Below are 26,651 nucleotides of genomic sequence, written 5' to 3' on the forward strand. Positions count from 1 at the left end.
AAATTTATGTTTTTTTAGGATTGTAAGATACGTACGTGCATATGTTTTGAGACTTCAAAGTTGTTTGTCATATCCTGGTAAATTTCATATTCTGTAATGAATTATACACTGTATATTTACTGCGATTTAACTTTCCTTTTAATTTTGTGGAATAGAAATGATTAAATTTATTCACGAAATAAAAGCTTTACGTTGTCAGCTGGCAAAAGCTTCGTGTACTTGTAACATATTATAAATTACACATAAAATATAAAATATATAAAAATTACTGCACTTTTTAAAAAATTATAAAATTAAGCTTATATCGGAAACGTGGTGAATTCTTATATTTCACAATAGTTTATTATATACATATCTTAATAAAATTATCCTACTATGGATTTTCATATACAATTCTTACCCAAGGAACGTTTCCACCCAAGTTATTGATCCATCTACAGATGGCGACACGAATTCAATCTTCTTTCAGGACCATTTCATCTCGTCTACGTACTAACTTAATCCCATAATACATTCTTTCCTATCCGTGAAACCCATGAAACCTAACATCTTACCTACGTATATACAGAGAACGTAGATACGTTTTATGTCGTATAGAAGGTAGGCAATGCAATTCCGAATAATTACCGACAGATCATAATCGAAACGATTAGCACGATTAGCGAGCAGTAACGAAGCATTAATCGGCGATATACATAATGCAGCGTCGTACGCGTGTGTAACTAATTAACGAAGATAAAAAGGCGGTTTATGTAATTGCGTCTCGTAATTACCGGCCGGTATCGAGCGAATGATGCGATAACCTCATCGGCCGGTTTCAGCAATGTTAAGAATTTTTGCCCGGTCGAACTGCGGTTGAAATCGGAGCGGCTCGCATTCCAAGATGGGTTTCAGTGGAACAGCGATGTGCGTTCAGTGATATTAATGATAAATAAGAACAGCAGAAAATGAGTTTTACTCGCGGCTCTTAAAGGGAACGAGATCAAGGACCGAAGACACACACCTTCCGGCTGTTGATTGACACCGATTCATTTTCCTCATATGCCCATATCTGCATATTTTAAACACGCAAGAAGACTGAAATATTTTTTCAAAAGCGTTTTTTCGTTTTTATATGAAATATTTCATTCGAAATAATATTTTCTTCTTGCGTTACAAATTTATTTTATTTATTACTCATACTCTCTATTTACTTTTACTATACTTGCTTCTGACTGAGCTTCAAAAATTACGAACAGTTGATATTTTTAATTCTTATTCGTTGTATGTCGGAGAACCTATGAAATAATTCTAACGGATGAAGTTATACCCATAAAGACGTTTACGAGATTCTTCGGTATTAAAATTGTTTTTATTTCTATTTGTAGTAAACTGTAAATAGGATGCTGTGTGTTTAAAACGCGAAGAAAACTGGTGAACGCTAATCCATGCATAATTCTCGAATATATGGTAATTCGAATATACGGAATATAATCGTTTATATTCGATAAAAAATATAAACGTTGTTTAGAGAACATACGCTATACGTCCGATTTACTGCCGCCAGTATATTTTTAATACTTTAGAAAGATACTTTCATCGCGTACTGTAAGAAAACCGTGACAGTAATTTAATAGATACTTACATAAAGCATAAATATGAAAACCCAATTATAAGATCTCCATCTCTTCCTCGTAGTATTCCGCACGCTATAAAAATATCTTCATAAATATCTTCCCAAACTTTAATTTAACTATCCTGGCTATTATTCATCTTCTGTTCCTAAAGCGCATTGCACCTTTTTCCCACCTAAATCATTCTCGATCGACAAAAATCGCGCATCGTTCGAATTATCGCGAATCTAACCTCATCACGAGTCAACTTCAACAATACCAACATTAATCACGCGAAAATATCAGCAGCGATAATACTTAACCTAACAACTGGAAAATTAATCAAATTACTTCGATCGCCAGGTATAATCGACGTTCTCCTCGAGATCGTATACATCGATTACCATCGGCGTGTATTCCTTCAACCTCCCTCGTATAAATCCTAGGCAGCTCCTTCCCCGAAGGATTCTAACCCAGAAGAATCGCGACGCTCGTTCGAGGCCAGCACGCGGTGTTTTGTTTGTTAACAAAGCGATGGTAGTGATAGAAGGCAGTGATGGGTATTGGAAACTCAGTTTCGAAACGAATCGATGTTTTTCAAGACTGTCAAAATTCGATTCACTTTACTGAAAGTTTGGAAAGTTGTTCGCGTCTCTGATATCTTAAATTTTCTCAATTAATTCTCTTTAATATTTAACGTCAATGATACATACTGTTTGGATTAAAGCATTTAGAATGCTTGTAAAATATTGACTACACCTCAAGCTTTCACGTTTTATCGGAATAATCAGGATCTTGAAGACTTGCAAGATTTTTGAGATTTCTAAGACTTACAAGACTTTTAAGATTCCTAGGACTTACAAGATTTCTAAGACTTACAAGACTTTCAAGACTTCTGAGACTCGCCAGACTTAAGACTTACAAGACTTTCGAGATCTTCAGGTTTTCCAAGACTTGCAAGACCTTCAAGACTTTTCAGATTTCCAAAACTTACAAGACTTCTAAGACCTACAAAATTTCCAAGACTTACAAGACTTTCAAGACATTCAACATTGTCAAGATTTCCAAGACTTACAAGATTTCTAAGATCTGCAAGATTTCCAAGACTTCTATGCCTTTTAAGATTTCCAAGACTTCCAAGCTTTTAGCAGTTTTAGCGTATCGAATCCTGTTCGAAGTGTTTCGAATTGTTCGCCACACGCACGTATCCGATGCGATTGGAAGTGCTTGACAACCCATCACTACCAACAGGGCAGGACAACGCGGTAAGTCGACCTGTACCTTGTCTGCGTTAAAAGTACGAAGAGTGTGGCGCCAAAGAGTACCTGAGGGCGTCCTGAGGTTACCGACCTTGACGTACAGCGTAAAGGACAGAGCTGTTCGAGGGATGCCCCTCCTGCATCCATCATTGCTATCCAGTAATCAGTACCAAGCTACATTATCGGTTAATTTACCGTCATCGTTGTCTGAAAAAGCAAATCTCGTTTCATACTCCGTAAAAAAACGCTCGAATCGGTCGATTAAACGTCGCGACATTTCTTTCTGTTGTATCCGTAATGGCGGAAATCATCCACACGATCATGGCACTGAAGGAGCTTTTATAGTGGCGGATAGCGTTCATTAACTTCCTCCTGGTCTATCAGGCTTCTGAAGTTTCTCCGTTATCGCTCTGAAAACTTTTTAATTTCCTGGCATAGTAACAGGAAGCAACTTTTATTTTTGCACGATAGATAAACGATTTGCAGTAGTAGACGAAAGAAAGTTTAATTTGCCAAGTGATTTATTTGCGTATATGCGCATATTGGTAATTTTTGTATTAGATATTTTTCACCATATTGTTGACAGTCGCCTATTCTGAAATGTAGTATGCATATTATATTTGTTCATTTGCTCTTAACAAATGTACAGTTTGTTTCATAAAATTGTGCTACTTTCTGTATCAGTTACATAGGTTAGGTAAACTTTCCTTCGTCCCCTACTATATTTTATGTTCATTCCCTAAATTTTGCGATGTGAGTAATATTACTTAACGAAAATATACAAAGAACTATTATCGAAATCCGTCATTTGTCAACGATTACTTTTTACATTTTAATCAAAGCACGAACCCATCAAAGTTCGAGAAGATCAAGCGGCAATTTCTTTTCGAAGTGAATGTCACGTGACCCGTTATGCGCAGAAAGATGCGCGCATCGATTTATTCGGCACGATCGGATGGAGACGCAAATGCAAAATGACACGAGCTCCGATATAAATGCATCTTCGAGATCGTTGCAATAGAAAGAAATGGACGTTGGGCGATTGTCGGACGCGTATTATAATCTTGTATCGAATAATACTGTTTGTTGGTCGGTCGGACGTTTTATAACATCGGCAGCACGTAACATATAAATTACATGTACCGCGTTTATAACTTGTACGGCCGCGACTATAAGTTATAAGGCGTCGTACGATCTATGAGTTATAACTGTTGCGATGATAATTTATAAGTAACAACTGCCGAAGTTATAACGCCCGAGGTGCACAGAAGACGTAGCGCCTCGACACTTATATTCGCCCGCGATGGATGCGAATCGAACGTAAATTTCGCGCTCGAGGTTGCGCGGGACTTTTAGAGCCTTCGCGATATTTAGATATCCCATATGAGGCCGTTTATCAGCCGACTAAGACTGAAAGTTAATTCGCTTGGTGCGTCTTGTTCCTCTTGTTCTGGGGAGCTACCTAACTTAAAAGACGAAGAACGAAACAGTAAGTCGATGTAGAAATTAAAAAGTTGGTTGGTTGCGATTAAGGTTGGTAGTAAGTATCAATGAGATTTATGGTGTACCTTTGATACCAGTTTTAATCTGATTATTTTCAACAACTTGTTGCTTTAAGCTCTATAGCTTTGATACAACACGGCGAGGAAATTATTGGATATAGTTCTTCGTATAGTTCTGTGAAACGAAGGATCTTTTGTTGTTTATTGAATTCTGTTAAAATAAAAATTAACGATTCTTTATTATGGTGGATTTATATCCCACATTCATCTTCCATCATAGTTGCGTATCTTGTGAAACAGCGTGGCTCTTTGGTCAATTAATTCGTCCTTTCCTCATGTAATTCTTAGCAGGTGTTTGATTTTCACCAAGCGTACAATAGGTATGTAAATACGTTGCATTGATTCAAACAATTGTCCACGACATTATATACCAAAAGCTGTAATATTCTTCAGAGATCTTCGGAGATACTACTCCTCGGGCCTGGGCCCTCTTGCCGAACTTATTTGGGTCGATATTACCACCAAAATTGTACAAGTCACAAGTTACAAGCGGCGCGAATAAGTTGTCACTGTAACAAGTTTAGCGATAGATCAACTTGAAATTACGTACCTATTCTACGTCTATCCTACTTCTATAATACTATTCGATATAAAATAAAAAAAAGAACCGCGTAAAACCCTAACAATCTTCGTCATCTACGACTTGTCACTCACCCGATCCACAAAAATACAATTATTCGGTAAATTATCGCGCAAGAGGTCTCTCAGGCACAGCTCTATTTCGCCACGTGTAAAAGAATACTTGGAACTGAACGAAGTGAAGAGGATCAATAAAAATCGAGTTCAACAGCATTTTAAGAGTCAGGTTGACCGCAGTGTGACCGGAAAAGCCTACGCGCGCGCGAGCTCGTCTTTTACACAGGGGGACCTGCGCCCGTGCATAAATCTCGAAGAACGCGGGCTCTCTGGGTGCGTTCCTCTTCGAGACAGGCGCACGTGCGTTCGCACGCGTGTATGGCCGGGATGAGACCTCCGCGGACAACGGCGGCGGAGCCCACGAGAAACAGGCGATCCTTGGAGAAAGGGGCAGCGCTGCGACGTAGGAGGGGAGTCCACGTGGAATATCCAGTGCAGCATGTAAAAGCCCGTTATGCTTGGGACGTGGTGTTAGCGTGGTGCATAGGCGCACATGCATTAGCATGGCGTACGCTATAAATAGATGTAGCAGACCGCAGAGAGATCCTAGCCATTCCGCCGCCTCCTCCACCTTCCCTCGCGTATCAGAATGCACTTGGTAGTCGCGAGCCTCCGTACACCCTGGCACTGTTCGAGTTTCTGCAAAAGAGACGTCGCTGATTGTGCAAGGAGCATTCTTTTTATTTGTTCTCTGCATAATAAAAGATCGAAGGTACTGTGTGTGTATGTATGGCGTTTATTGGTTTCAGATGATCGGTTGGTGCGTATTTCTGTATGAATACGGAGTTATGGAAACGTGGAAATCGGCGGCTGGATAACAAGTTTAGGTTTTATTAAATCGATACGTTCAATGTTTCAGTGGCGAGCTGAGAAAGAAATAATTTTTGCTAGTTGTTTGGGAATGGACAGAATGATCTTGCAAATGGGATTCTGTTCAAAGGAGAATCAGCTTGAATAGTACACTGAGAAATTAATAAGAAATGAGAAATTAATGAGGAATTAATAAATCTGCATTACTGGAACTGCAATAGTAGATTTAGATATTTTATCTTTGTAATCGTTAAGAATGTACAGAAAGGTGTTCTTGACAATGTTAATGTTCATTTGTATTAAGATATGAAGGATTATACGTATAATATTACATTAAAAATATGATTATTAAATATCAAAGTTCTGAGACTCAAAGCCACAAAAATTAATAAAGAAGAAAGAAACAAGAATAATCAAAATGACTGTATCCAAGATTCCAGTGTTGACACTATCTACACTCTTGATTTACGTCCATAACTACTTATAGCAGTGCTAAATTCAAGGTATCAAGATGTATCTAATTGACCCAGATATCCAAATCCTGTTAAGTCTTTTAAAATAGTATCATTTTCCACTGATTAAATCTGAAATATCATACATATATACTGTTTATTACCGATTTACTATTCCAACTGTCCAAATAGTAGAACAACTTCGACCGAAGTAAATAAAATTGCTAAAAATTGAAATCATGCTTCTAAAAAGATAACAGCGACGTTTCTTCTTGATTCGATCGTCGTCACGCGTCCTCCCGCGATGGTAGCAATGTAACTGGAATCGAAAAGGCAATCAGTGATCGCCGATACACGCGACAAAAGTTAAACAGTAGCCACGTTCGGTCGACTGGTTACAACCGGATCAAAGGAAAATGAAAAATGACGAAACGAACGAGGAAGAGAGATAGAGAGGAAAAAGGAGGAAATACCTGGGCCTCCTGAACTGGCTGTCCGGTCGTAACACCTGCTGGCCGTGTCGTAACTTGTCTGACATCCTCATTGCCGAAAACAGAAGCTGCCTGTGTCTGGATCGGCCGGCATACCGGTATCTCATAACGGCCTGTGCCACGAAAATGGTGTTTTAAATCGCACGCTGGCGTCATATCGGCGCCTTATTAACGTTGGCGACAGGTCCACTCTGCTGGCTCATGCCAGATCTCTTGGTAACCGCACAGGAAGTATAGATTTGCCAAACCAGCTACCATCATTCTCTCGATATATCCGCGTTGCGTATAAAGAACATTTATTAAAACAAAATTTCAGTTAAAACCCAATTAAGCGAATTTCTGTCGGTCGAAATTAATACAATTGCGATTGCATACTTATGTACAGTTAGCAAGATTAAATTTTATTTGTTGTGTATTTATACGATGCATAAATAGTTATAAGAGTAACCAATCGCGTGTTTCATGAATTTACAATCTACGTGATGCAAGAGGGTTAAGAGGATTAATTTAAAGTTTATTAATTTACGATATCTTAGCGGAGAGTTTACATTCTCTCAAGTTTCCTTAACTCACGTTTCTTACTACTCACGATGTTGCAATGCTTTACGTTCTTAATTATAATATTCTAGTACGATACGAGGGATATTATTAGTAGTATAAAATTTGTATTATTGTAATGTTTACATGGTGATTAATTAGGCTTAAGTATATCATATTTCGTATCATTTAGTGGTACCTGCACACGACTACGAAAATTTGATACTGTGAAAGTGAAACGTAGAATCTGATTAATAAAAAATTTTAAAACTCGTTGGAAAATAAGAGCGTGCGCTAATTATTTCTTTAACCACTGTATGTATAGAATTATGTTTTAAAATTGTAGTAAAATTGTGTTATCGATTTTTATTCTCATTCAAAAGTTACCATACATTAACCTTATTATATTAGCCCATAATTACTGAATAAAGTTCATAAACAATGTCAGTAGAAACTGCAACATTTCCCTGTTATTCGAAAAAAAGGCTGCTATGAAAAGAAAACCGGAAAAAGATCGCGAAAGAAGTTACGTTATTCACGCAAGATGCTAAACGATCGATTGCTGGGAAAAAGAAATGAAAATCGCATTAGGTAATCCAGTTAACCACTATCTGCGACAAGATCGATACTTCATGCAGCATGTAAATTAACAGTTCTAGATTCATGATTCGTGTCGAGCCACCTGTAATTTGCACGTAATGCTATACATTAACACTTTAACATACAATGCAGTCGAACGCGAGGCTGTATTGCGTTTGCTGCATGGAAACGCGCCTTGCTGTTGGCAATACCGCGGATATTTCTGCCGTGCGCGTACCTTCCGATTAGGCGTCCGTTGTAAATGAACTATATCAGTTAAAAAGTCAAATAATATCTTTAGTAACACCTGACACCATAAATAAGATTTAAATTTCAGCTACGAACGACAGGATAAGTTTTGCCCGGAGACACGCGAATAGCCGTAGCAAATGTGTTGATCGACGAATGATTAATGGCGTTTTGCGTAAGTTCGGATTATTCAACCTTTTTTAACTGCTATTTTGATATTGTGAAAATAACGAGATTTTTTAATTGGGAAACTTATCGGCGTATATTTTCAATTATTGTTATAGCTTCGATTATTGTACAGTTTTATTGTGTTCCTAGTAGCGTGATTATTTAACGACGTGAGATTGAGTTTTTACATAATCTATACTTTGCTTCTGCGTGTGTAAAGCTAGTTACGTGGCAAGACAATAGAAAAACGGGGAAAGATTGCGTAAAAGCGTAACGATTAAAAGATCCAAAGCAAATATATTGTTTAATTTCAATCAGAAAGAATGACGACAGAATAAAAATGTTAAATAGTACTACTTTACCAGGTACCAACTTGTTAATTATAATATTGTCTTCAAAAACCCAAGAATACGTTTAATCACTATCTTTTGATTATTCTTCCAAGCTGCAAAAGTAACAAAGATATCAACTGTGACCAAGGTTGAACGAAATATCTTATGCACAAACCATATTCCACATCTGCAAACGAAACAGTTTAGTACGCATTTCCCCGACTCTTAGTCAAACGATGCAGAAACAGCTAATTCCGACACTGTGCAGCACAAAACAAGCCATAATCCAAAGTAAGCGCCAACAATGTACAAGAACGACTCACTAAATTGCATTTAATAATATCCGCCGTGTCTACGACGCCATTGCCAACAAGAAAAACGCCTCTCAAAGAATCCTACCAGCGAGTGGGGTCCAAGGCGGATGAGCATTCCGCCGCGTCAGCTAATAATAAGTCGAAAAATCCGCGAGCCTGCACGACGCGTCTCGCGTTGATAATAATGTCTCGTTCTTAACAACCCTTCGAGCGTTTGAACGATCGATTAAATTAGCTTGTTTGGCCCGTTAGCGTGTCCGAGAAATCCGTACACCGAACTGTTACGTATGTTATCGGTGTACGAAGCGTAAATACCGGATAAATGCCGAATTCCACGCTGCGTTTATCCCCTGGTTGCGTTCGTTCTTTTAATCCCCTGGTAGAATGATGCGTCGTTTCACTCGAAGGCACGGTAAGATCGTTTTATACGACGAAATCGGAATAAAGGGGGCGGGAACGAGGCGTTATGCCGATTTATTTCAATAACCAGCCATATAGCAGGCGCTTAGAGGCTAAGACCGAGGCCAGGGTCGCGTCGTGATGCGGCGAGTGGTCGCATGAACCGGGCAAGGCCACCTAGAAGAGCAGCCTGGTGTTCGGAGGGCCTCAAGGTCAGCGATGGTATCGGACGGTGACGGAGGAACGGAGAGAAGAGAGGCAAAGAGTGGCACGTTGCATAATTGCGTCACGTTGTCCAGGAATCAGTGCTCCGGACGTGCACGCCGCCGGGAGTTTTGCAAAAACTGCCGGCAAACTGGATTCCAAAGCGACACACCGGGCGTACGCGCGCGCCAGCAAGAGATCTCCGCTGCACGCGCGCCACCACGCTTTTATTTATACGATCGCGAGACCGCGTTTATTTTGCGCGTGCATCCAACGTTCCCTCCCCTCACCGTTCTTTGCGGTCGGCCTTGCGCGCGCTGCCACCCAAACTAACCTTCTTTCCTTCTTTTCGCTTCGTCGCTTGTCTTTTGTACGAATTTTAACCCCGTTGCGCTAAACTTAATTTCGTTCTCTATAATACTCGTCGGTGTGACTTGCGAATACGCTCGCGAAGGTTTGAGGAAATTGGGACGCCAGGAGATATTATTTTTCCCACCAGAACTAACCTCTTTTTTTCCCTTTTGCCTTAACTCTTGTTCCTTCTTTGTATCTTGCCTTTAATTTCGGTAATTTGCATTTAATTCTCTGTAATTTGTATATGTGATCATATAGTTCGCGTATAAGCTCGCGCGGATTTAAGAAAATACATTATTACACATGGAGATATTGTTTTTGAAAGGCTCTATAGGTCCGTAAACGTTCGTTCGTACGTTGTTCTTCTTGTCACGTTTGTATGCTTTTCTGCAGACGGATTTAGGCAGAATCAAAGCAAAACTTGCTCGTAATAGCGGAAAGGGCCATAACAAAGTAAGGATAAGAGATCGTTTGGTTTTTCCCATAATCTCACTTATTCTTGTGCATTCTATTTTCGCGCGTTTGAATTGCTGTAGTTTTAGTATCTGTAGTCTGTAGTGTGGTAGCTGCATCAGTGTTTCGCTACACGTAAATTTGGATAGATCCACTGAAAATTTTCCACTAATAGCGAGGGAAATTACAAGAAAGTGGAAGAATTTAGATTTCAGACCTTTGTTTTGGAGGGCGCTGTAGTTTCTCCTGTATAAACGCTCGGCGCTGTTCTTGTCGCGTTTATACGCTTTCCTGTCTGTGAACTTACGCAGGATCACGCATAAAACTTTCCTTTTAATAGCGGAAGAAGCTGTAACATAGTAATGACAACGTTGTAACACACTCTCCTTGCGCGTCACTGTACATTTACTGATATGTATATGTGTTACTCGTTACACTACGTTCGTAGACTATGCAGCATACAAATTTAAGAAGATATAAAAACCTAAGAAGTCTCTTATTATCGTGTAAAATGAAATCAAAAAAAAAAAAAGAAACAAATGATCACTATTTTTCTATAATGCTATAGTTTCGTTCCTGCTTTCGTATGTTTTCCCATGTGATTTTACATGAAACTTTTGTCTTTAAGATTGGTAGAATTAACAAAAATGTCCAGCATCGCTATTTCTGCACAGTACACTTTTTCGTTTGAAAGTTCGTAACAAAGTGAATCAATCCCATTGAATTGAAACACGTTACTTTTTAATCAGCTTTATTTGCAAAAAAATTACTTCCTTCCTCTCCCATTGGTACGCTATTTTATCGACAATTTTGAACAAGAACAATTCTCAACGAAATTCTTTTCTACTATATCTGCAGAGCACTTAGAAAATTGTCAACGCTACTGCAAAAGTACAAATGGCATTGCTTTTGTACCGCATCGCAGTCGCAAAAGTACATATTCACTTTTTAATCGACTTAATAGTATCTAATTATCACGCGTGCGTGTAGATCATGGATCTTCGTGAACCTAATTGGACTGGTCGTGTCATCCACTATCTAATATGGCTCTGCCTCACGCATAGAAACGTGTTTCGTAAATCACCAAAATAAAATCACGAAAATTACACAGAGAAAGAAATTTAAATCGATCGCTAAATATTTCATCTATACGGGTGACTTTTTTCCACCGTTGCACGGTACAAACACCGTTATTGAACGATCCTGTAGCCTGAACAACGTTCGCCCGGTTCTGCACTCGGTTCGTACACGCGTTCCTGCGTGCAAGTTCGCGTCTACGCTCGCGAGGAAGATGCACGATAACTATCCACAGCCGGTCCGTTCGTCGTTCATCAATCGACCGCCGCCGCCCGGATGGCATTCCAATTACAGGCGATCACGATTCCGCTTCGTCGTCATCCTAGTTTCGCGGGAATCGTACGGCGGCGTGTAAAGCGAATGATCGATTTTTTTTCCTTTCTTTTTTATTTTCTTTCTTTTTTCGTCTTTCCAGAAACGTCCGTTGCTATCATACGAACAAACGAGCAAAACGAGGGTTTTCGTTATGTGGAGCAGGAGGAATCGACGTGTGATTTTATTGGCCCCTCTCCGCTGTTCGCGTGACACGTCTTGCAGCCTGACTTGGTGCGCTCGATTTGCGCTCTTTTTTCGCGTGGAAGAGAGAAGATGCGGATGTTTTATTCGGTAATTTAATTACCGTGATTTTTTTCACGGCAAACCGGCTCCCGTGGGCAGCATGCAAAAAAGTATGTTAATTATAGTTGACGATTCCTTGCGGGGACGAATCGCGATCGCTAGAAAACGCGAGAGGACTCGAGAGAAGGCACGAGAATCTGCAAACACGCGCGTTTACGATTCACGCCTCGTCCTGTTTCGTTGTTCGTGGTATTTTATGGAGTTTGGTTTGCTTGATTGATTAGCTCGGATGTTTATTAGGGAGATATAAATTGAATGTAGTTTGGATCTAGATTAAGTTGCTTCATAAATTTGTCCGGTTTCTACTTTGTATCGAACGTAAGTCGTAAAATTAGAGTACATATTTATGTAATTTATTATTGCAGGTTAACGTCGTAATGACATTCAGAGATTACAGTTTGCTTAATAAACTTGTTATTAACACGAGAATTATTTTATACAATATAAAAAAAAAATGCTGTTTTCATGAGAAAGTAGTAGTATTACTTTTATCTCATGGAAAGAAGTTTAACGTTAATTTCGATTGAAAATAAAAGCACATTCAGTGTATCAACGTAGATTATATTATATAGTTTAACGCAGTAACATAAATTTAATTTACGAAGTTTAATGCGGTAAGAGTTTGAAAATCCTCGTAATTGACGCATTCGACGCCTGTTCTACGTTATTTCGCGACTTGGATTTTATTTTTGAACGATGATACGCAGTTTTCATTCAACCACAGTGGTCAGAGGGTCTGTCTAAACTTCATTTTATGACTGACCTCGCTAAACAAAAATGCAGCCTGTGTACTTCCCGTAAACATTTACGCGAGTCTCGTAATAAAATGGTTGAATTTAGTACAATGCCTAAAACGTTGTTATGAAAGAAAATATACGTAAAGATGAATGTGAATTGGAAAGATTCGTTGAATTAAAAAACTATCGTATATACTCCATATAGATTAATGCCGTGAAAACTTGCAGGAACTTTGATTTTTTCAGCAGATAGGAAAATTGATAAATAAGCTGAGAGCTTTGTATAACAATTTAGAGATCGAAAAATAGAATTTCGCTATTCATTGTAAAACATTTGTATTTTCCAAAAGGTAATAAATTAATGAAACAGATAAGTTGAGAATCTTGCAGTTAATTTGAAATGAACGAGATCGAAGGTGAAACTCGTTTAAAAGAATCTAATGACAATAAATTATTACCGTTGATTTACCACTATAATTGATCACTATAACTTCATAATATACTGCGTATATGCGTAATATACATTAATAACATAATTATGACATCACGAATATCACATTAATGCACGTTTCTAATCATGATTCCATGAAATAAGTTTCTAAATGAAATTAGAAAACTCAGAATGTCAATCCTATAATTTAAATCTTAATTCAATCGCAAGGTCGAAGGTGTGAGTGGATATTAAATATTAATACGGAAAATTGTTTTGAAATGCACGAGCGTCACGCACGGCGCGCGACTTTTCGCGCGAAACCGATCTCGAAGATAGATCGTTGTTGGCGCCGGTTTTTGCGCTACGTTTCCTGGTGCGGTATACTCGTGGCTGTCGATCGTATACGTTCGAGCGATTAAACGATAGCAGCGATTAGGAGGCCGTGCGCATGCCTTCGCAACGGCTACCTACTATGAAATTATTAGCGCTGGCGCCAGTTATCTCGCCTCTCTCTTTCCACCTATTCGCCCGACTATCTATCTTTCTTAGCCTCCGTTTTTCTTCTTTCCTTTCTCTCTCGAGCGCGTCGAGGAAACGCCATCTGCGTCGCCCCCTCGTTTCACCCACGTTTCTTTTCGCCTCTGGGAAACTACGGAATTTCAGTAATTCCTGGAATTTTCCACTCTATGTCGCGCACAGACGAATATCTTTCTGCTGACATTTCAAACAGATTTTAATTATTATTTTATAAAGTTAGTCAGTGCAGTCGGTGCAATATATTTTCGAGGAACATTTAAGCATAGTCTACTCGTCATCTTCTCAAATGGAATGGCATGTTAATTTTGTTATTGTTTCGTATTGAAAATTTCTCTTTTGAATTATGCATTAAATTCTATTTAAAGTTTCGTGGCGATAAATAATGCAAAAATATTCTTATGGCTAATTGTCTGCGTCAAGAATTATTTTATATTCGATAGTTAGATACGTAACATTTGGGATCATTTGTTTGGGATAGAAAGGTGCATATAAATGTATCGACATGCATGTATTGTTAAAATAACACACAGAGTAAGTGATAAAAAGTATGCGAAAGTTACTGTATGAAATTAATTTGATTTAAAATCCCTCAAAATCTTCAATGAACCGATAGCGAGTAAAATTTAGTACGAAATCAACGCCTTTTACAGAGATACTAATATCTTGAACAGAATGTTTCATATATAAGAGTATCACACTCTGATTTGTTAAGAAGAAGGCGCGACGACTAATCGAAATAATGAAGTTCCTTAATAAAAACCTCAATCTCTTTTTAATTTTTAATTACCTACGCGTCTCTAATGTACAAAAATGTAATGGTCATCAGGCTTTCAATACCTCGAAGCTGACAGCGTTATTGATTCCCTTTCTGTTTCAAGCTCTAACTTCATATTAAATTAGACGTCGTCGATGAAAGAAATTGGCGGGCATCGTGTAAAAAGCAACGAAAATCTCGTTTATCTTCGCTACGTTCATTAACTCTTCGTCGCAAAAACCCGTGATTGATCAATATTTTTTTTTTAGTCATAGTATTCATCTAACTTCCCTCCAATTATTTTTCAGGTCGTCGTTCGTAATTATACCAACTTTCTATTTCTATCTTTCAATTACGTCGCACTTAATACATTGAATCTATGAGTCAAGATTAAAATGCCTTTTAATTATTTTTTAATACAAAAAGACATTAATGTTTCAATTTAATTCGTTTTCGATACGAGAGGTTTTAATTGCCCAAAGTTTTCAGCACTCGATAAAAACCGAAAAGCATAAAGTTAAACTCTCTCGAGGGAGAGAAATTACGGTCAATTACAGTTTTTTATTTCGACGAGGAATAAAAAAACTAATTATTATTAGCATAAATTAAAAAATTCATGATAATTAAGAAACGACAAATCTAAGTACAGGTTTGAGGAAAAACCTTCGCGTTACACAACACTGCGTCTAATTGCTACAAATTTCGCTAGCAATAAATCATCTTAACAAGGTCTGAATACGGACTTCCTCTTTAACGAACGAATAATCAAGCGAATAACACAAAAACTTCTCCATGAGAACATCTTCAATATATCTTTTGCCAATGATGGCAATCTAAACCGGTGGCCACGACACATGTTCAACTTCCTAATTGCTTTGCTCGGCTAATCCTCGACACGATTCTTCCCTGCAGAAAAATCGAACGCGTCATACGTTCTCGAACCACTCTAAAGCAGAATTCTGATTAAAATTCTCTCAACCTTCGGTGAAAGTAATTACAAGAAGCACAAACGGACGCAATTAACGAAATCGCGGCACTTACAACGATCGATCGATTAATCGACATTGGTTTCTTTTCTTGGCTAGCCGGTGGCCATGGGAATCGTTTATTACCGACGCTGACGAATTCGTAACCGAAATCGAACAAGATCGTTCGTGGAGTCGAACGTAGGAGCGCTTCATGAACAAAGGATCGGCTAAATTGTCTCGTTTATTTTCCTTTATCTTCGTTTTGTCTTTTAACCAATCCCATTTTTTTTTTCTTATTCGGACAACTTTCTCTAGTAATCGAACAATCGCCAAGCTTGTCTTTCGTTGACTCCCACCGGTGAGTCGAGAAGCTACGAAAGGAAACAAATGAAACGATGAAAGTGAATTCGCAGCTGGTGATACGTTTATGCGAACCGTATAACGAAATCAGAGTCATGGTTTGACGTAATCGAGGTGAGATTCGAGAAATGAATCGGTTTCTTGTTCTTGCCAGATTTCTGATTGTTCTGGTCCTCCTGTCTTTTCGTGGAAATTGCGTGAAGAACGGGTAGTTTGATACCATTGGTGGAATATTCATACAGAGTTCTCGCATTTCTTTTGCTATACTAATACAATAATCTTTGTATTGTCAACTAATCGGACTGATTTTACATGAATTTTAGAATATGGCTATTTCATGTGGTTTCCCTATTGCTTTTCTCACATAGATGACATAAAGAAAGTTCGGCATAAATTCTTTAGGCTCGCAGCCAGACATGGTGGTCAATCTATGCCGCTATTCTCTCCTAATTATGATGAAATTCCCAATAACTTAAATTTACAGACACTGAGCAAAAGGAGGGTAATGTTTGACGTCTTATTCCTAAGTAAGATAATCAAGAGTATCATTCCCTGTTTTATATTTGCCAGTTCTCTCTTTATGTTCCTTCACGATGCGTTAGAAATAATAATTTGTTCTATTCTAATCAACACCGCACGACTTATGGTTATTTTAATTGTTTCAATCGTGCGCTAAATCATACAAACTCCTTTCACGAGAAGATAGATCTATTTGGGCAAACCTTAGTCTCTTGAAAACACTCGCTGGAACGTATACTTTAAGTTGTTTTCATTTTCATATTTTTAACCGATATATGTGTGTGTGTGTGTGTGTGTGTATCTATATATATATATATATATATTAATTATAATATACATTAAATTCATTAAATACATTAAATACAAAAGGTTTATTATTATTTTCTGTTTAAATGAATAAATAAATAAATAGATAAATATTTAAGAAGAAGAGGAAAACACATTGATCCATTAAAATTCAAGTATAAAATTATTATATATATATTTAATATATAAGTATTAAAATTATTAATTATTATTTTACAAAAAATCTACTAAAATCTTCGGATGCTTATCAACGATAGCATGCTCTCAAACACCAAAGAACAGAACCTAAGTAAAGATTTACGAAACGAAAGATTAACGAACATTCTCCTTTCGATATTTTATATATTTTCGCACGGTATACGCGTTCTGCGCATTTCTGCATTTTTAAGCTTCCCATACATAGATGCATAAAAATCTGCAGTCTAATCATCAACATCGTGTCCCATAACACGGTCTGGCGCCACGAACGAGTAGAAGGCCTGCAAACGTTCGCGATCTCCGCCACTGATCCTTGGCTCCATCGTCGCCCCTGGCTCCAGCGTTTTAATTAACAATTACCCGTAACCTGTAATTACCGCGGACACGCGTATCCGTTTGGCGCGCCCGCGCTCAAGCGTCACACGCGCATACCGAACGCGAAACGAATTAAACGGTTCGCTGCACGAAAGGAATCGTTTCGCCTTCGTATCGTTGCACGCTCGTACGGCATCGGGTCCGAAAACTTTCCTTCCTGCTCGTCACAAATCGAAACGCTGCTCGTCCCCCGTTCGACATCATCGATCACTTCCGATTGATTAACCATTCCTTCTAACCGGAGACGCGATCGAATCTTGCCTCTCAATATCTCAATGTGCCCGATACAAAATGTCGTGTTAACGCATCGCTGCATAAGAAGAGACGATCCCCGAAACGACCGATTATATCGTCCTGCCACGGTTTTTCTCAATGTTCCTGTTTCCTTTAGGTAGTATTTTTGCCGTGTTGGAAGAGCACCTTATAGTATCTCGGCGCGACGACGACGTAACAGGAGCATGCAATTTCTCTCGGGACTCTCATTGGGAGAGGCTTCTTGGAAACGACGCTCTTGTGTGAGACGATCCTTCGAATCGGCCAGTGAAAGTTTTTAATTGATCAGGGATCGACGAGACGAATATTCGATGGTCGTTCTTATTTTTCTCCTTTGCTTTGGCAAGTAAGGTGTGGAATAAGGAAAAACTCCTTTTGATTGATGTTGTTCTCGTAAATTATTAATTAATAATTCGTTCAAAATGACGTACATTCGTTGGTTCAGCGATTGGTGAATCGATCTCTTCGCTCTTCTTTTTTCCTTGTAGAAATTAGAAATGTGTATTTGCGCGTAGAATGCACGTGCTATTGAAAAAATATGCAAAGCATAGCGCTTTCTATAATATTTAGTAGCTATATTCTCAAAAATACGCATACAAAATTTGCATAAGAATCCGCGGTCTATCGATAGGTTATTAATTATTGCGTAAGGAGAGCCAGAAAACATAAACATTATTGCTAAACAGCGACGCCATGCAAAAAGAGCGACAACATGGATAACTTTCAACTGTCCTATTTCATGGTCGCGTAGAATATTGATCTAGACTACTTGCGTGGCGTGGAACGGCGGCAAAATGACGTGAAAAAGTGGGCGGACTGGCGTCAATTGCGCAAGAACGGATTTGTTATACAGGCGGTCGCCTTTGACGGCGCACATTAATGCAACGCTGCGCTTATAATTACTTCTCTCTTCCCCTGCGTCCTCGGGAGATATCGAAGCTTTCGAAACACTATACGCACGAGGAGAAGAAGGATCGCGGCTCAAAACTCGCGGTTTGAAACTCGCGGCGACTTAAGTGAGACGTTCGACTCGTCGCTACGTGTAATTATTATTCGCTTAATGGCATCTAATTTAATAACAGCGCCGAGATCGAGTCTTTACGTTTGTTTTATATTTTCTTGCACATCTCGCGATACCCGTTTATTTTGAGATTTATGCCGTGATTTCATACCAGCCTCGCTTTAAGTAAATGTCAAGACTAAGTTAGTCGAGTTACAGGCTAATTGCGAATGATAAATGTTGTAGCCAAGCGTGTTTGATTTCTGCTAATTATTAAGATACGAATGCTTTAGAAAGTATACTAGAATGTACAGGGTGTTCCATAGGTTTTTCTATAAACTTCACGATATATTTTACGAGCGAGATAAAACGAAAATATCGTATAAATTAGAGGTCTCTATCTCGTATGTGTATCTAATCCTGCTACGGATTTCGAATTTTTATTCCAATCTCGTTCTTATTTTACCACGAAGAAATGCTTTCGACATTTTACAAAAATCCCAACGAAATCACTTTAAATGTTTTAAAGAAAATCCCACGTCCAAACGATTCTTCTATACTTTCTCCAAACTAAAAAGTTTTTCTAACGATGAAAGCACGATTGAATGGAAAATACTTGGGAGAACGTAGCAGGATGAAATACATGTCTGCGGTATATAATTCGTAGCTTGATATGTACAATTTTTAGTAGATGCGCGTGCACTTGACTGCCTAATCGCTATTAAAATCGTTAAAATCCTATTAAAATCCCTCAATCCTAAGTTATTACTTGTAAATTTATGATAGTTTTGTCACATCGTATTTACCATATTATTCGAGTAAATGTCCTTACGTAGTCAATTATCTCTATATTAAAATGTACAGGAATTAAAATATATGAATATGTTAATAGACACGTGCCTGTAACCGAGTACACGTGAATCGGAGACCCTAATATCCATGCACGAGGATACCGAAACGCTCAATTACCCGTATATTAAGAACACGTATTAACTTAACAGGACAACTGCAGGACATGATGGATATCCATATCATAACACCATATCGTAAATCTTAAATCTGTTTCGACTACAAAATACATTCCAACGAGGTGCGCTAACGAAATTCAATGAACGAACCCTTCACCATCCAGAGACTTTCATTGGTCGCTCGTTGAGTAACGCTTTCAATCACTGGATTCACTTTTCCTTAGGATCACGGAGCCGTAATCCGTTAATTTACATTACCGAACGCGGCGAATCTCGTTTCACGGCTGCAACACAACTCGCCAGGTAATTGTTAATTGCGCAACGCGTCGTCTATCATCGACTAATGATACATCCAGTGGCACGGCGTTATTACATTTCGGATGGGCTAATCGCTAATAAGAATTTATGGGCCTCGTGCACGAGCAAGTTAGAATGTGAAAGTCTGTAGAGACAAGGGTGCGCCAGAGCGGACGTACGTACATCGCGCGGATAAGTCGTACTGCGTTAAGGGAAGTTGCTACGAGGGGATGGTATCTCTTTGTTCGTGACGCGCCAGAGGATTCTGAGAAAATACGACTGTTTTGTTGGATAGCAACGTTGTACGATATAAATATCGCAACGACGCAAAATGAAATAGTATCATTAAAGGAATTTTGCAAATCACGAACTGCAAGCTATCAGTATCAGTAAGCTTTCTCAGTTATGACAGTTATGAGTTTGCGGCAAGTAAATGTTGGAAGTTGCAAATCTAGAATTGCGGCGATCAACACGACAGATCAGTTTAACAAGTAGCTTTAGATACAGTTCAATTTAGATCAACTTACAACGAAAAATATCATTTTTCCATTTTGTGTGAACAAAATTTCAACTGCTGACAAGTTCAAATAACAAATGAAGCTCTACTGCACCCCGTGAGTCGTTTAAATACATCAATAAATATTCCATCTTTTCACATTGTATTGAAAAAATTTGTATGACACAAGGGCAATTAAATTCATCTCACTCCACTTTCCTCAACTACAAGAGTGTTTCAAGCTCGGTGTACCTGTTCGTGGCGCGAGCGTGAGCGAAGCAATTATTAATGAATCCGCCTGGTCTGCGACGCGACACGCTTCGTCTGACCTTTTTCTCGCAGGCTGAACACCGAACAAGCTGACGGACGCTCTCGAAATTAATATATTCAGAGGCTGTCGGTTCGCCTGTCCCAAGGTACAGGGAATCGCAGAATTTCGGCACAGTGTTAGGAGATAAGCTTTCTCGAGGAGGATGTCGTTGCTTGTTGTTTTGTATCTTTTTTTTATCTTGTTCATGCTTGTTCCGTTTCTCGTATCTTTTTTACTCTCGAATGGCAGGATGATAGGAGCTAATGGATTAAGATGCATGCTCGTCGCGATATAATGGGACGCATCGTCCTTTTTGCCGCTACTCTCTTGATTTATGCGTCTTATCTATCGGAAGTTCGGCTCGTTTTGTTGCGATTTTATTAGTGCCACTGCTCGATACTTTTTAAGCGGCTGTTCGATCGACCGAAGATCGTGAAACGTTTTACCTTTTGCTTCTACCCGTCTTTAAATTATGTATTCATCGTTCTTAATTGAGTTTTTAATTCGTTGAATCTTTGATTTTATCTGCTAGATCGGCGGCGAGTTTTACCGTCTTTGTTCCTTGGAAGATAAAGAGATTAATTGTTTTAAACGACGTCGCCATTAACTAATCTTTAACATAATATTCGTTATTGCTTGTTTTATCCTACTCTAGCTATCTGATAATGAGTTTATTCTGCCATTGTTGAATTCATTCTTGTTACTGAGATATTCTTCTAGCGTCTGTATAACTTGATATTTCTAGTACTTTCACAAAAAGGAAAGAAACGCTTAAGCCATTGAAGAGACTGTTGATTCGTCATCTTGTGCACGCTGCTTTCATGGTTAATTTTTATCGATTCAATGAAGGAGGTTCTTTATTTCAATCGTTTCGTTTTTCTGCTTCTCTTACGAACAACAACCACTAGATTTTTAATAAGATTTATTATTTTGTTAATCATCGTCGATATCCTCTTGAAATGCTAAAGATTATGCCATGAGACCGAAAACACGTGGAAAACACAAGGGGTTTACGTTATCCAAACGGTATCAGAAAATAATTGTTGCAGGTTATCACTAATCGAGCTGGATATCGATAGAAAGAACTCTTTTTATAGCCGGTTTTTCGTCGATAAACTAAAAGGAAGGATGAGCGTCGTAACCAGGCCCTCGACTCCTAATTTCAGAACGCTAAGGCGCTCCTCAATTAACGTCACGGCGCTAACTTTCACCGCGAGGCAATGCCGCTTCGGTTACGCCCCATTATCTCGTTGCTCGTGTTGCACGCGTGCCTCGCTGCCTTCTCTCATGTTGCGCGTGCGTGAGCGCGTGAAAAGGCGCCCTAAGGCGCCACCGAACAGCTTCTGATACGCTGCATTCTCGAAACGCGAAAAAATACGCCAAGTGTTTATAAAAAGGTACGATCAAGATATCTTTCAGCAGTTACTATAATTTTCACTATGATTCATTTTCTTGACTAAATCACTTGGACTTTTTGCTGCGATTTTTCATGATGTTTCACAAAACAGTTCTCGCGTCTCCTTTAGTCGCAGTCTAAATTAAATACGTTCGAATAATAACAAAATCGAACAATTGATACAGTGGAACTTCGGTTATGTCGAAGGTAATTTGCTCGGAAAGGTTGTTCGGAAATCGATTTGCTCGAAAACTAAACACATTTTCCCATAAGAATTATAAATCGGTCCAAAATAGTGGATTAAAATTGCTTATTTATACTTTTGTAACAGTATTTGGCACGTCAAATTGGATACCAAAACAGTAAAAATGTATAAAATTTTATAGAAAAGGAATATGTGAATAGAATAGACGACTTTAGTAAGGGGAGTTTCCTTGCATAAAGATATACGTATCATATTTAATAATAATTTATTTAAAAAAAGGGAAACAAAGTACGGAACGACACGGAAAATTGAAAAAAGACACTGCCAATTCCAGTAAAAGTCTGCACTGAACAGAGACTGCAACGTAACTAACACTCATCCTCTGCAACACGCGGAGCACGTGATTGCCTGTTCAGAAATTGAGACTCTGTTCAGACTGTTTTAGAAAACATGTTCGGGAATCGATTTGTTCAATATGAGAGTCGTTCGATAATCGAGCTCCTACCCTACTTCATTAACACTAGAACCTGACAAAATGAAATATTTTAGATCTTTTTCTTTTACAATCACTGGAAACATACAGATATTTTGTCTAAAATGAATATTGATTTTATTTTATATAGAGTTACACAGTTACGTAGATTTATTTATTTTAGTGAATATCATTTGTGTTGCAATACTTGTCTAAGGCCATAAAGAAAACGAGTTTTATCTATAAAGAAAAAGGTCAATAACTCTATTGAGGTTCATTCGTATATCTGTGTTAATCAGATGCTTCAAGTCTCTGTCTTTGTGACCATCGAGTGCTCCCAAATACTTTGAACCCTTTCTCGTAAATCACTTACAACTTGTTAGTACATCTTTATTTAACTTCCTTATTATTGCAATACGTTCTATTGACGACGAGAATTATACTAGCTGGAATTTCAAAAACGAATCAACAGCGTGGCCTGCAACGTTTAAACATAGAAGCGATCAGTGTTTCTAATTGTTTGAACTTTCCTCCTCCGCTATTTTTGCCAGTTTCTCTATTTCACTGCTGAAATACTTAAACTCACGCCCGAACTCCAATGGTCTCTTTTCCAACGTTATATAATATACAACAACGTATCGCACTCTAACGAGGAAAGTAACGCGACTAAAAAATCGCGGTTTTCGAGTTTTTCGCTATGAAAATATAGCAGAGACACTGCTCGACCAATTATGAAAATCGTGTACATTTATCTTCATAATTTGGCTAGCAGAGAGCAGTTACGTCGCTCTTTCTGATTTATGTGACACTGTGCTGTACCCTACAAATGCGTCTTATTATTAGTTGTGCCTCGACTAGAAGGTTGTTTTTCCAGAGTTAAGAATCAAAGATGAAAAAGAAGAACGCTCGAAACCTGTTCTACGTGCATTATTCTTCTCGTTCATAAATTTGCTTTAATTATGGTTCGAGGGCACAACATTTTCGCTGCTTCCGGAAAACATACCTTTTCCAGTTGTATAACTTACCCTCGCAAGGGTGTGATATCTTATCGAACGATGTATCAATTTTACTAACGAACGTAGTTCGCGTAACGAAAGAATCGACAGAACTTTTTCACTCGCCTAATAAATACAAAAGTGTCATTGATACGTATCTTCGATCGAAAGGCGAACGCGTCGAGTTTCATCGTGGACGTATCGAGAGTACGCAGATTGCATGCGGATGTCCGGTCACGTTCTAAGTTCATCCTTCAGGTAATCCGAAACTTGATACATAATTAGCCATCTTGTCCGGCTAATCTTTCGACTGTAACCGAAGCGTCGCGCGCTTTCACCGTTTCCGCCTTTCCTGGCTATCGTTGCACCGCGTTCGTTGCACCTGTGCGAAAACGACCGGTCGTCAATCGAAACGATCCTCGCAAGAAGTCGAACGGCCTTGTTGCCGCCTAATGAGCTCGCGCCGTCATCGATCCTGACGTTGACTTTTCAATGACCGATCGAACTACATACGTTGTATCGCTAACGGAACGTCGATCAATAAGAAGAAAAATAATATCAAAGAGGGTGTGTGTTTATTGAAGTGCCGTGATTATCATGCTACGTTCTATGGTGTGTTGCATGGTGTCTATAAGAGTTAATCAACGCATAACGATCATTTTTAATGTCCTCTTAATTGGACTAAATAATTCTCTAATTTGATTTTATACCGATTAATGTACAATTAATTTACCGTAGAGTAATTTACATTTAGAGTGTTGATTAGATTAAAAATGAAGTATTTAATTGTTCGTAACGAAATGAAAACGAAATTTGAGTTTAAATAAATTTTAAATAGAATATTTTAAACGGGACATATTTTTGTGCAAGCAACAGGAATTTACGTTATATGTTAGAGGAAGAATGATAACAACGAAGAAAATGATTATTTACTATGAACCTTTATTTGCAATGGCTACTCTAATAAGTTCTTTTAATCCTGTGCCATTATATAATATTTTCGTTAATTATTATATTGCAGTATATGAATTACTCTATAGAACCAGATCAAAAGTTGAAATATACTCAGTCACAAGAAAGTGCATCGTCATCCTCTTCCATAAGCATGATTGCCATTCATAGAAATTCTTTTCCTTTACGCTATATAAAATGTCAATTCTGTTTCGCTCAAAGGAAATGTCTGCTTTACGACTTTATCAAGGTAATAAAATCATTTTCTTTATTCGATATTTACATGTAAAAAAGCAAGCTTTATTTTTTGATGAAATTTTTATGTCCTATTAATTTTTTCGGATCAATAAAATTGTATCATAAAATACATTGAAATATCTTCTCATGTTTCTCAAAAAGATTTTGTAGAAGATTGTCTGACAGAAAGAAATTCTTGTCTCCAAGGAATCCGACGTGAATTCCTTTCACTTGGTATGATAAAAATATCATTCTCCGTGATCTCAGGAATACTCCAAACTCTCTCGCGGTATCTGCTTCTCAATAAGTTAAGTGAAATGATAAGAAATTTCGAATTGCTCCATCATTTTTCCTGATGTGCATCCATTGCAGTCCAAGAGATTTCATACACACCGTTCCTCGGTAATTAGAACAAAGACAAACTAACGATTGATTTTTCCTTGAAGCATTTTACTTGGAAAAGACTTGAGAAGATATATTTATTTAAATAAATTAAATCCACTTGTGTGATTCAATTCTTAATGACAATAAATATTCCAAAAACTAGTGCAATACATTGACCAATCCAGCCACAGAAAGTAAAAGGAGATTCTCTTGTGTTATGGCACTGACAGTATGTCCTACCCAAAATCAGGACCTTTCCATTTAAAAAATAACGTCTACAATTTTCAACCCCATCGAATCTTCAAAATGACAACTATCGTTCGACAAAATTTTTAATTCAAATTCCAGATCGGTATTTGTCCAACCAAAGGAACGTAATTCTCTTGCAAAGGGATTGAAAGAGTATCATCCGATTATCCAGTTTTACTTAGAAACAGAAACAAATCTCTTGCAAAGCAATTACAAAGTTTCATCCGATTATCCAATTCCACTTAAAAATAATCTTTGTCAATCACAAAAGAAACATAAGAAGCTTGCAACGCTAACAAATCTCCAAGATTAAAAGTTTTCTTCACCCTCCCATCAAATTCCATGTAAAATCATTATTCTCCTGCCAAGAAAGATAAAAAAGAATAAGAAGAGAAACAGAATAAGATGAATCCAAGGGACGATACCTTAATCGCGTGTTCCAACGCCATCCTAGTCGACGACCCGACCGAATTAGGCGAACAATTAGCAGGAGGGGGTAACAGCTAGCAGGGAATCGATGCTCGACGATGTTCCACAACCGAGCTGCCTGCTGGGATTGCATTAATCTCCTTCCAGGAGCGGTACATTCAATTGATACTATCTGGCGAATCGTGGTAATAAACAACGAGCATGTTCGCGCAATAGACGACCGAAGGAGAAACGCTTCCATGGAGCTGTTCCACCTTCTCGTCCTTCTCGTCCTACATCTTCTTCGCCTTCTGTACCACGTTGCCCCGAGAGAGCCACTTCTTTTTTTTCACGATTCTATAGGATAGAACCTGGAGTCGTGCCCTTTCGAGATAACAACGAGTTCTGTTTCCATTTTAATGTCGGATGAAGGTAGTTGCAGCTTCATTCGATGTAGAAGTGAATAAGATTTCGTTTGTATCAATAAATAAATTTGTTGTTCGGATCGTTTAAGAATAGAAGATAGTGATTTTTGTGTGGTTTTCTACTGGATAGAAATTCCAGTGTGTTTTTTCTTAGACAGGAGAAAGTTCTTTTTTCAAGTTTGATTAAAAGTTAGCGGAGTTTTGAACGTGGAAGCGCAAAGAGCGTTGTTTGGATTATCCAAGGAAACGGCGGAGATAATGACTTTTCTGCGATTTTCTATTCAATGAAAATTCAAATTTTCTTATGTAAGA

At 38.2% G+C, this 26,651-nt stretch overlaps 1 long non-coding RNA gene across 3 annotated transcripts in view; it reads right to left on the reverse strand.

The window, feature by feature from the left end:
* Positions 1-3,463: 3,463 nt before the first annotated feature.
* Positions 3,464-26,651, reverse strand: part of LOC117205678 — a 132,930-nt gene continuing 109,742 nt past the window's right edge. The window contains exons 3-6 of one of the 3 annotated variants that reach the window (XR_004487270.1): positions 10,609-10,740; positions 6,785-6,915; positions 6,476-6,630; positions 3,464-5,688 (exon numbers count right to left, since the gene is read on the reverse strand). This is a non-coding gene — a long non-coding RNA (uncharacterized LOC117205678). The remainder of the gene's footprint in view (positions 5,689-6,475; positions 6,631-6,784; positions 6,916-10,608; positions 10,741-26,651) is intronic. The other 2 variants (XR_004487268.1, XR_004487269.1) reach the window with 2 other exon arrangements.

Source organism: Bombus bifarius, unplaced genomic scaffold (genome assembly GCF_011952205.1).
Source record: "Bombus bifarius isolate JDL3187 unplaced genomic scaffold, Bbif_JDL3187 scf7180000007992, whole genome shotgun sequence".
Classification (NCBI taxonomy): domain Eukaryota; kingdom Metazoa; phylum Arthropoda; class Insecta; order Hymenoptera; family Apidae; genus Bombus; species Bombus bifarius.